The following is a 9,703-nucleotide window of genomic DNA, read 5'->3' as shown; positions in this document are numbered from 1 at the left end:
AGTTTCATGAGCCAGTACGTGCGAACGATCTAGGGTCTACTTCCGTAGTACGGATACATGAAAGATATTATGTACTGCAGACAAGTTTGGGCATTGCCCGATTCTATAGGCCACAGATCCAATCCTTTCTAATATCTCAAAGGGACGGATAAACCTAGGGCTTAGCTTCCCCTTTTTACCCTACCTGAGCACCCCTCTCATGGGGTGCTACCTTTAGGAATATATGATCCCCTACCTACAATTCCATGTCCTTGCGCCTTAGGTCTGCATAGCTTTTCTCTCGGCTTTGTGCGGTTTGTATCCTAGCTTTAATCTTCTAGACTGTGGCGTTGGTAATTTGCACCAGCTCTGACCTAATAATTGTCGTTTGCCCCCCTCCTTCCCAAAAGATAGGGGATCGAAATCTTCGTCCATAGAGAACCTCGTATGTGGCCATTTGTATGGTGGCTCGGCAAGTATTATTATAAGCGAATTTCATAAGGGGTAGGTACTTATCCCAACTTCCTGCAAAATCCATCTCATATACCCTCAACATGTCTTCCAATATTTGCTTGAGCATTTCTGTTTGACCATCTGTTTATGGGTGGAATGTCGTACTATAACTGCGTACCCAATGCCTTTTGTTGAATTTTCCAGAAGCGAGATTTAAATCTGGCATCTCGGTCTAATACTATTGTCTTTTGTTGAATTTCCAGAAGTGTACCCAATACCTTTACTGATGAATATTCATTTTTAATGTTAGCAAGAGTAGCTCAGTTGGAAGATTGTTAGACTGAAGATTTGAAAGTCACACGTGTTTTATCCACGTTCAACGCACCTAATACAAGTTTATTATCTGACTATACAATCTAAAAACATAACTTGCTTATTCAATCTAAAATTAGTGATTATTTCTTTTTTATACATAATGAATTAGTGGAAATACCTTTAATTATGAATTTTCATTTTTAATATTAGCGGGGATAGCTCTGTTGGGAGAGCGTCAGGCTAAAGATTTGAAGGTCACGTGTTTGATCTCCACGTTCACCGCACCTAATTCTAGTTGCATAACTCGACTATTCAATCTAAAATTAGTCATTATTCCTTTCTGAAATCTCAATGAATTATCCGAAATACCTAACGTGTTCTAGTTCACCGCACCTTATACAAGTTGGATAACTTGAATATCTTATTAAAAATTAGTGATTATTTCTATTTAAAATTTCAATGAATTAGCGAAAATACCTTTACTGATGAATTTTCATTTTTAATGTTAGTGTGGATAGCTCAGTTGAGAGAGCGTTAGATTGAAGATCTGAAGGTCTCGTGCTCGATCCATGTTAACCACACATGGTTCACGTTGCACAATTTGACTATTCAATCTAAAATTAGTGATCATTTCTTTCTAAAATTTCAATTAATTGGCGGAAATATCTTTACTTAAAAACATTCATTTTTAATGTTAGCGAGGATACCTCAGTTTGGAGAGCGTCAGATATAAGATTTGAAGGTCACTTGTTCAATCTCCACGTTCACCGCACCTGTTTCTATTTGCATAACCTGACTATTCAATAAAAAATTAGTCATTATTTCTTTTGAATCAGCGAAAATATCTTTACTGATGAATTTTCATTTTTGATGATTGCGGGGATAGCTCAGTTGGGAGAGCGTCAGACTGAAGATCTGAAGGTCACGTGTTCAATCCACGTTCACCGCACTTGGTTCATGGCACCTTATAGTTTAGTTGATTATTATTTCTTTTTAAAATACAATGAATTAGTGGAAATAACTTTACTTATGAATTTTTATTTTTAATGTTAGCAGGGATAGTGATTATTATTTCTTTTTAAAATATAATGAATTAGTGGAAATAGCTTTACTTATGAATTTTTATTTTTAATGTTAGCAGGGATAGCTCAGTTGGGAGAGTGTTAAACTAAAGATTTGAAGGTCACGTGTTTAATCTCCACGTTCACCGCACTTGTTTCCATTCGCATAAGCTGACTATTCAATAAAAAAATTAGTATGAATTAGCGTAAATACCTCATTGGTTGCATAAGTTGATTAAGTTGCATAACTTTATTCAATCTAAAATTAGTGATTATTCCTTTTTAAAATATAATGAATTAGCAGAAATACCTTTACTTATGATTTTTTTCTTCTTCAAATATTAGCCAAGATAACTCAGTTTTGAGTGTCAAACTGAAAATCTAAAGGTCACGTGTTCGATCCATGTTCACCGCACCTGATTCACGTCACATAACTTGACTCCTGACTATTTAATTTAAAATTAGTTGGGAGAGCGTCACTATAGATCCGTTCACAGCATACGAATTAGAGTAAATAATTTTACTCATGAATTTTCATTTTAATGTTAGCTTGGATAGTTGAATTGGGAGTGGGAGTGGATTCCTAATTCTTTATTTGACTATAAATGCTCCATAATACATTTAGTAAAATGACTCATTTTATTGCATGGAACAATAAAATTGATGTTCCCGTAGAATTGTCAATACATTCTACTTTCAATGTTGCTAAATTGAGTCCTTTTGATGTAGGTGATGATTTTTCTGATTCGAGGACTAATCCTGAAGAGGGAGATGATGATAAGAATCACTGTGTACATTCTACTTTCAATGTTCCTGTAACAACAGAAGAAATAAAATAAAATAGTAATAATAATAATAATAATAATAATAATAATAATAATAAATAAATAAATAAATAAATAATAAAAATATATATATATAAAAAAAACATTTTGCTAACGGATCCCTACTCCTTCCTTCAATCTCTCACCACTCCTTCCCTAAAAATAAATCTAGCAATTAATCAGGAATTCTTTTCTGTAATATTTAGGAATCACAACCAATTATATTTTAGATCTCATGAATTGTTTAGATCTTTGAATTGTTACAATGATTTAGGTTGTCAATAATTTTATAGACAAAGGAAATAAGAAAAAAAAAACTAAATAGAGATGGAAATACAGAATACTATTAACCAATAAGAGAAAAAAAATGAAAGTAAAGATAAAAATGGAAGATTTGGAAGATTTGGAAGATTTTGAAGTAAGGATAGATTAACAAAATTGGCCAATAATATCTCCAAAATAATTACAGTAGAAGATGGAAGATGGAAGATGGAAGATGGAAGATGGAAGATGGAAGATGGAAGATGGAAGATGGAAGATGGAAGATGGAAGATGGAAGATGGAAGATGGAAGATGGAAGATGGAAGATGGAAGATGGAAGATGGAAGATGGAAGATGGAAGATGGAAGATGGAAGATGGAAGATGGAAGATGGAAGATGGAAGATGGAAGATGGAAGATGGAAGATGGAAGATGGAAGATGGAAGATGGAAGATGGAAGATGGAAGATGGAAGATGGAAGATGGAAGATGGAAGATGGAAGATGGAAGATGGAAGATGGAAGATGGAAGATGGAAGATGGAAGATGGAAGATGGAAGATGGAAGATGGAAGATGGAAGATGGAAGATGGAAGATGGAAGATGGAAGATGGAAGATGGAAGATGGAAGATGGAAGATGGAAGATGGAAGATGGAAGATGGAAGATGGAAGATGGAAGATGGAAGATGGAAGATGGAAGATGGAAGATGGAAGATGGAAGATGGAAGATGGAAGATGGAAGATGGAAGATGGAAGATGGAAGATGGAAGATGGAAGATGGAAGATGGAAGATGGAAGATGGAAGATGGAAGATGGAAGATGGAAGATGGAAGATGGAAGATGGAAGATGGAAGATGGAAGATGGAAGATGGAAGATGGAAGATGGAAGATGGAAGATGGAAGATGGAAGATGGAAGATGGAAGATGGAAGATGGAAGATGGAAGATGGAAGATGGAAGATGGAAGATGGAAGATGGAAGATGGAAGATGGAAGATGGAAGATGGAAGATGGAAGATGGAAGATGGAAGATGGAAGATGGAAGATGGAAGATGGAAGATGGAAGATGGAAGATGGAAGATGGAAGATGGAAGATGGAAGATGGAAGATGGAAGATGGAAGATTGAGAAAAGATTTTGTTGAACATAATTTAAAAAAAAATAAAACAGGAAAGATCAGAGGGCAAGGAACTCCGTCAAATTTTGTCTAACAAGAAATATCAGAATTTAAGAATGGCCAATGTAAATTAGAGAAATAATTTTATAAAGTTCAAACTTGAAACTGATGTCATGGGCGTTGACTTGGAGTTCAATGGACTTTCATTAAGGATAACGACGGAATCGAACTTTCATTAAGGATATATTTGTGACGACGACTTAAGCTAACCAGGTAAGTGACCTTACTATCGGCATGGTTATATTTGATGTTGACACGTTCCTTGTGGTTCTGCACGTGTCATATATATATATTGATATGTGTGAATTGTCTATGGATCGATATACTTCCTATATGTTATCTTATGTTATTATAGGTTGTTTGTATGATAATAATTATGGTATGATGTACTCAAGGATATGTTTGAGATAGGATACGAGAAGGATGCACAAAACGAAATGTAACGATAGAAGTAAGATACGTTCATGAAACGTTAAGGTTAGGTTAAATACCAGAGTGCTATGGATAGGAGAGATTGATGAAAGAATATGGTTAGGTTATGGGTAGAAAGGGATAGGTTTGTGATAGATTGATAGAACAATAGCGTTATGGTAAGTTAGAGAACGATATGACTATGAAGTGTTTACGTTATGACTTGTTTATGATATGGTAGATTGTATGCTAGATTATTGTGCTTAAGTAAGAAAGGGCTAGGGATTTATTTGATAACTTCTCGTGGATCGTAGCCTAAGATATTCGCTACTAAAGTTCATCCAAAATCTGATTTATCGCTGGAGATAAAACAAAGGATTTCTTATTGGGTAGCCGATTCTAGGGGTTTCAAGGCCCTATTTCTTCATTGAACCCCTTCCATATCCTATCTTCAGGCTAAAGGAATTAGTTTGGAGGAACGTCTTTGAGTGTAGGACCTTAATTTCCAAAAATCGTTCTCGGTATGCAACTCACTCGAAACACCAGATTTTCGATCTCGCGGGTAGCTTGTTCTACGTCGTCTCAGCTCTCGATTCCTTCATCAAGTTTACTCAACTTCTTCCTCTGAAGCTAGAGGAATCCTTAATTTGAAGGAAAAGAGATCGTAGATAGGAATTTTGACTCTTATCCCCAATTTAATTTTGAAACCTATTTCCTTCAATTTGGCACGCTCTCGAGGTTATTTTTCTTCGTGGTCTTCTATGGAAGCATTCCTTGGAGGTGTAGAAACTGATTGGAATCATTCTTGCTCGACGAGTCATCATGTATCCTCGGATTGGATTTTCAAGTTTTTCTTGAAGTTCTTCAATGGCAGATTGAATTGGGGGAATGGTTTCTTGGCACTTTCAGCACTCTATTCCTTCATAGAACTTGTGGGTAATCTTGTTCAGAAACTGTAGGAATAAGTTTGAAGAGAAATGGTGGAGGATTGCTCTCGAATTTGGAAGAAATCTGAGAGTAGGAGACCCATAATCTAAACGCTTATTGCCTTTAATTGATGGATCGACCTTTCTCGATTCTTATTTCGTATTGTTGCTCCTACTTCCGACCTTATAGGAGGATCTTAAACTGACATTGAGAGCTCCAGAATCATCGTTATTTAGAGATCGAACTTTCTGGATAATTTTTTGGAGATATCAACTCCAATCATAGCCTTACCGACCTCGGCTTTGAATACTAGTCGTTGGATGTGATGACCCGTGCGTGTTCGTTTTAGATCATATCAAATTTTGGAGGAGATCCGACGGTTGAGATTTTAGTTCGAAATATTTTGCTCGGATGGTCACGGTAGATGCTTTGATTCAAATTAGAGTGGCATTTCTGTAATTATCCATTCTTCCAGGGGTATTTTGGTAATTTGCCACTTTTTAAATATTTTATTATTATTTTTCTCAAAAAAATCCATAATTTTTCTAAAAATTTCTCTTCCCTTTTTTATCATTTTCCCCTTTTTTTGAATCTTGAGATTCCTTCTAGATAAGGAATTACAAATCCGGAAAGATTCTTGATAATTGATAAAATGACTTTTTTGCCCTTTTGATTTACTTTTTTCTTTCAAATCCTTTTCGAAAGGCCTTTAACTCCTTGAAATCACTTGTTAGGGTACACGAGTGACTTGACTAAGTACTTTGTTCTTGCTTAATCCTTTAATTTTTTTCCTTTGGGTCTTTCCGAGTGACTTATTCTTATGGGAGATAATTTCCTTCATTTTTGGGTGTTACATATACATACTCGTTACAAACACAAAATAAGAAGCAGACTCAAAAGAAGAACAAAAAATACTAGATTAAAAACAGAGGTTAGTCCATGGCCCACACTCCAAAGGCCGCTCTCATCCATGACCAACTCTTAGTTACTTGAAAAAAAATGATAAACATGGAGTGAGTAGAACTTAGTAAGTAGCATACTAGTAGGTTCTTAATCGCGACCTTAAGCTAGGATGTTACTTCTTGTTATGTTTTCAGGATCTTATACTAATCTTGAAAACCTTCCCCTAGAATAACCTACAATTTTCTCCCCATCTCTCTTTTTTTAAACACTTTTGAAAGTTAAAGAGTAGTTTTGAAGTTTTTTTTTTTTTTTATTCAACCGTATTTTTTTTATAAAAAAATTATCAGTATTTTTTTTTAGATAAAGTGCAAAGTTCAATGGTATTTTTATTAATTTAGATTATAATTTAAAAAAAAAAACACAAATTTTTTTGGATTAAGTTAATATTAATTTTATTAAAATACATAACACCACATCAAAATTAATTTATTCGGACTAAAATTAAAACTAAAAAATCAATTTATTTTAAACTAAAAAATTAATTTATTTTAAAACTAAAAAGTATTTAAGGATTTTATTTCTTAGACCTATCTTTCTAAATTATGGATTTTATTTCTCTATACTTAAAGCACAAAATTGAAGTTGTTAGTTAGTCAATTATAATATTTGACAGGCTAGTTTTTAAACTACTTTAAATGGGTGTAAAGAAAGCATGGGAATAACTTAGTGTCACTAATCTGACACGTGTTGAGCATGTACTGAACACTTGTTAATACAATGGATACATTACAAATTTATAATCCATCGTATCAGACACTTGACTTTGAATATATTTTGAGAGTGAAACGTACATTAAGCTTTTTTGAAGTATACAAATATATAAACTTATTTATATGAATTTATCTCTAATATAAAATTGATAATTTTTTTGAAATAATTCTTTTTAATTAACGTATCATTGTCACATCAGTGTTCAAGTTTTTTAAGAATGACATGTTACTGTTACGAACAGAAAAAGAAAACTGTAAAGATCCTAAGAATTGGGAGAAATCTCTCATCCAATTGAAGAACGACTAAATCAAATCTAATTCAAATAACTAGATCAAATCTAATCAAAATAACTCAATCAAATCTAATCCTAACAATCCCTCCCTTAAATTGAACACGAATAGTAATCAGTTTATATCTACGACTTCATACAAAACTTCCACCAGGTAACTACATCAATTCTCATGTGCCATTTCTGTTTATTTCTCCAGATTCATGGCTTGCCTCCATTTCTCACTCTTCAATGCTTCTTAAAAGTTTACAAAGTTTGCAGGTTCAATAGGGGTAAACATGGTTGAGCTTCATCATCTTCTTTACAAAAAAAACTTCTCCTATTGCATAGTTTCTCATCCAGACTGGTGGTCTCTTATTCCTCGCCTTATTCGAGCTAGGAGAGCTTGCTTCAGCCAAAGAGCAATATAAATTATTTTTCTCTGCAGTATTTCATCTGCTGCTTCTGTATCATTATTTTCATCTGACGCTTCTATATCATTATTTTCATCTACCGCTTCTATATCATTATTTTCATCTGCCGCTTCTATATCGTTATTTTAATTTGCAGCTTATATATCATAGAGTCTGTAAGGTTTTGACTATTCACTAACTCTGAGCAAAACATAACTCAAACTCTTATCATCTAGCCTAGTTCTCTGAGCTGTCTCCTTTTTTTGTCTCTAAATCAACTGGAGCTCACAATATTGTTCTTCTTCCTTCGGCTGCAGCTCTAGAACTAAACGTCGCTGTGCTTTTTCTACCCTTCTTCTATTCTCTTCCAGCATTTTATCTAGCTCTTCTCTCTCTTTTCGTGCTTGTTCTTCTTTTTGTCTTGTAGCAGTAAGAGCGGCTTCTTTCTCTTTGTCAAGCCTTTCTTCAACTTCTTCTGAATTAATTAGTTCTTCCATCCTCCTAGCTGCATCTTCTTCTAACTTCTTCAACTCTGCTTCACGCCTTTTCTTCTCTTCTTCCTCTTTCTTAAGCTTCTCTATGGAATGATTCCGATCAGTGGATGCACAACTAGGACTGGAACTGAAGGATTTGGGGAAAGGAGATAACGAGGAAGACCTACTTCTGCGTTGGCGGCTGAAGGAACTTAAACGGCTGCTTCTCCTGGAATGGGTAGTGGAATGATAGGGGGAAGGACTTGGGTCCCTTCTGCTTCTCTGACTATGGCGATAAGAATTGGAGCGGTGAGTTTATGACAGAGACCTTGAACCACTTCTCCTCATAAGTTTCAATTGAGTTTGAGTGGCTGCTACAGGCTGAGATATAGCATGCAATACGAACATTCGATTCAAAGACATCTTTGTCTCCATGATTAAGTCTCTCTCAGGATGAAACACCTTGCATGTTCCATTTTGAAACAAAAAGGTAACCTCTTTGCTTGCAATTTACCACTACTCAACAAATTGTTCCTCAGGTCTGGCACATAGAACACTCCTGTTATTATCATTATGATTCCATTCACTTCTAGCTGTAAATTACCCTTTTCGGTTACAACCATGCTTGAAATTCCCAATGAAAATGTCCTAGCTTGTGACAGTTATAGCACTCCACTATGGCCTTGTTGAAGGTTTGTCTGCCTCGTCCCCTTCCTCTGCCTCTAAAGCTTCCACGACCTTGACTCCTTCCTCCAGCAGACTGCACAAGTGGACTCTCTATCGACATACTTTTATTATGACACACTTAGAAGACTGTTGCTTCTAGTTTTAACTAGTTTAGGGCATGGCTCTGATACCAAATTGTTAGGAACAGAAAAAGAAAATTGGAAAGATCAGAAGAATTGGGAGAAATCTCTCATCCAATTGAAGAATGACTAAATCAAATCTAATTCAAATAACTAGATCAAATCTAATCCAAATAACTCAATCAAATCTAATCCTAAAATACACATACAAAATGTTTATACTATTGGTAGTACACTAGTCTCGGTTGTTTGACTAAAACAATGCAACCATTGTCCAAACTAATGAATTTGATTAGAAGCTATTGGTCAGATATTGCAATTGTGAAGAAGTTACGTCATATGCATGGGACGCTACCGCCATCCTACAAATTCCCTTACAATAAGTACCGCTACCGCCATTTCGCCATCCTACAAATTCCCTTACAATAAGTACTAGATTGCTTTCTTTACTTAGATAAGTCCTCTCCCCTCCCCTTACAATAATAAGTACTAGATTGCTTTCTTTACTTAAATAAGTCCTCCCCTCCCCTTACAATAATAAGTATAACTACTAGTATTTGATCCCCGTACCTCTTCGCATGCTAAGCGAGCGCTCTACCATCTGAGCTACATCCCCTCAATTTTTGCATCACAAAACCCTAAATTTCCCGTCATCTTTAATAGTGAA

At 35.0% G+C, this 9,703-nt stretch overlaps 1 non-coding gene across 1 annotated transcript; it reads left to right on the top strand.

Moving 5' to 3' along the window:
- Positions 1-1,623: 1,623 nt before the first annotated feature.
- Positions 1,624-1,696, top strand: TRNAF-GAA. The gene has a single exon. It is a non-coding gene; the product is annotated as a tRNA-Phe (tRNA).
- The last annotated feature ends 8,007 nt before the right edge of the window (positions 1,697-9,703 follow it).

The sequence above is a fragment of the Cucurbita moschata genome, unplaced genomic scaffold (genome assembly GCF_002738365.1).
Source record: "Cucurbita moschata cultivar Rifu unplaced genomic scaffold, Cmos_1.0 Cmo_Scf00229, whole genome shotgun sequence".
In the NCBI taxonomy this organism is placed as follows: domain Eukaryota; kingdom Viridiplantae; phylum Streptophyta; class Magnoliopsida; order Cucurbitales; family Cucurbitaceae; genus Cucurbita; species Cucurbita moschata.
The sequence above is the reverse complement of the archived record's forward strand: the minus strand, read 5'-3'. Positions and strand labels throughout refer to the sequence as shown.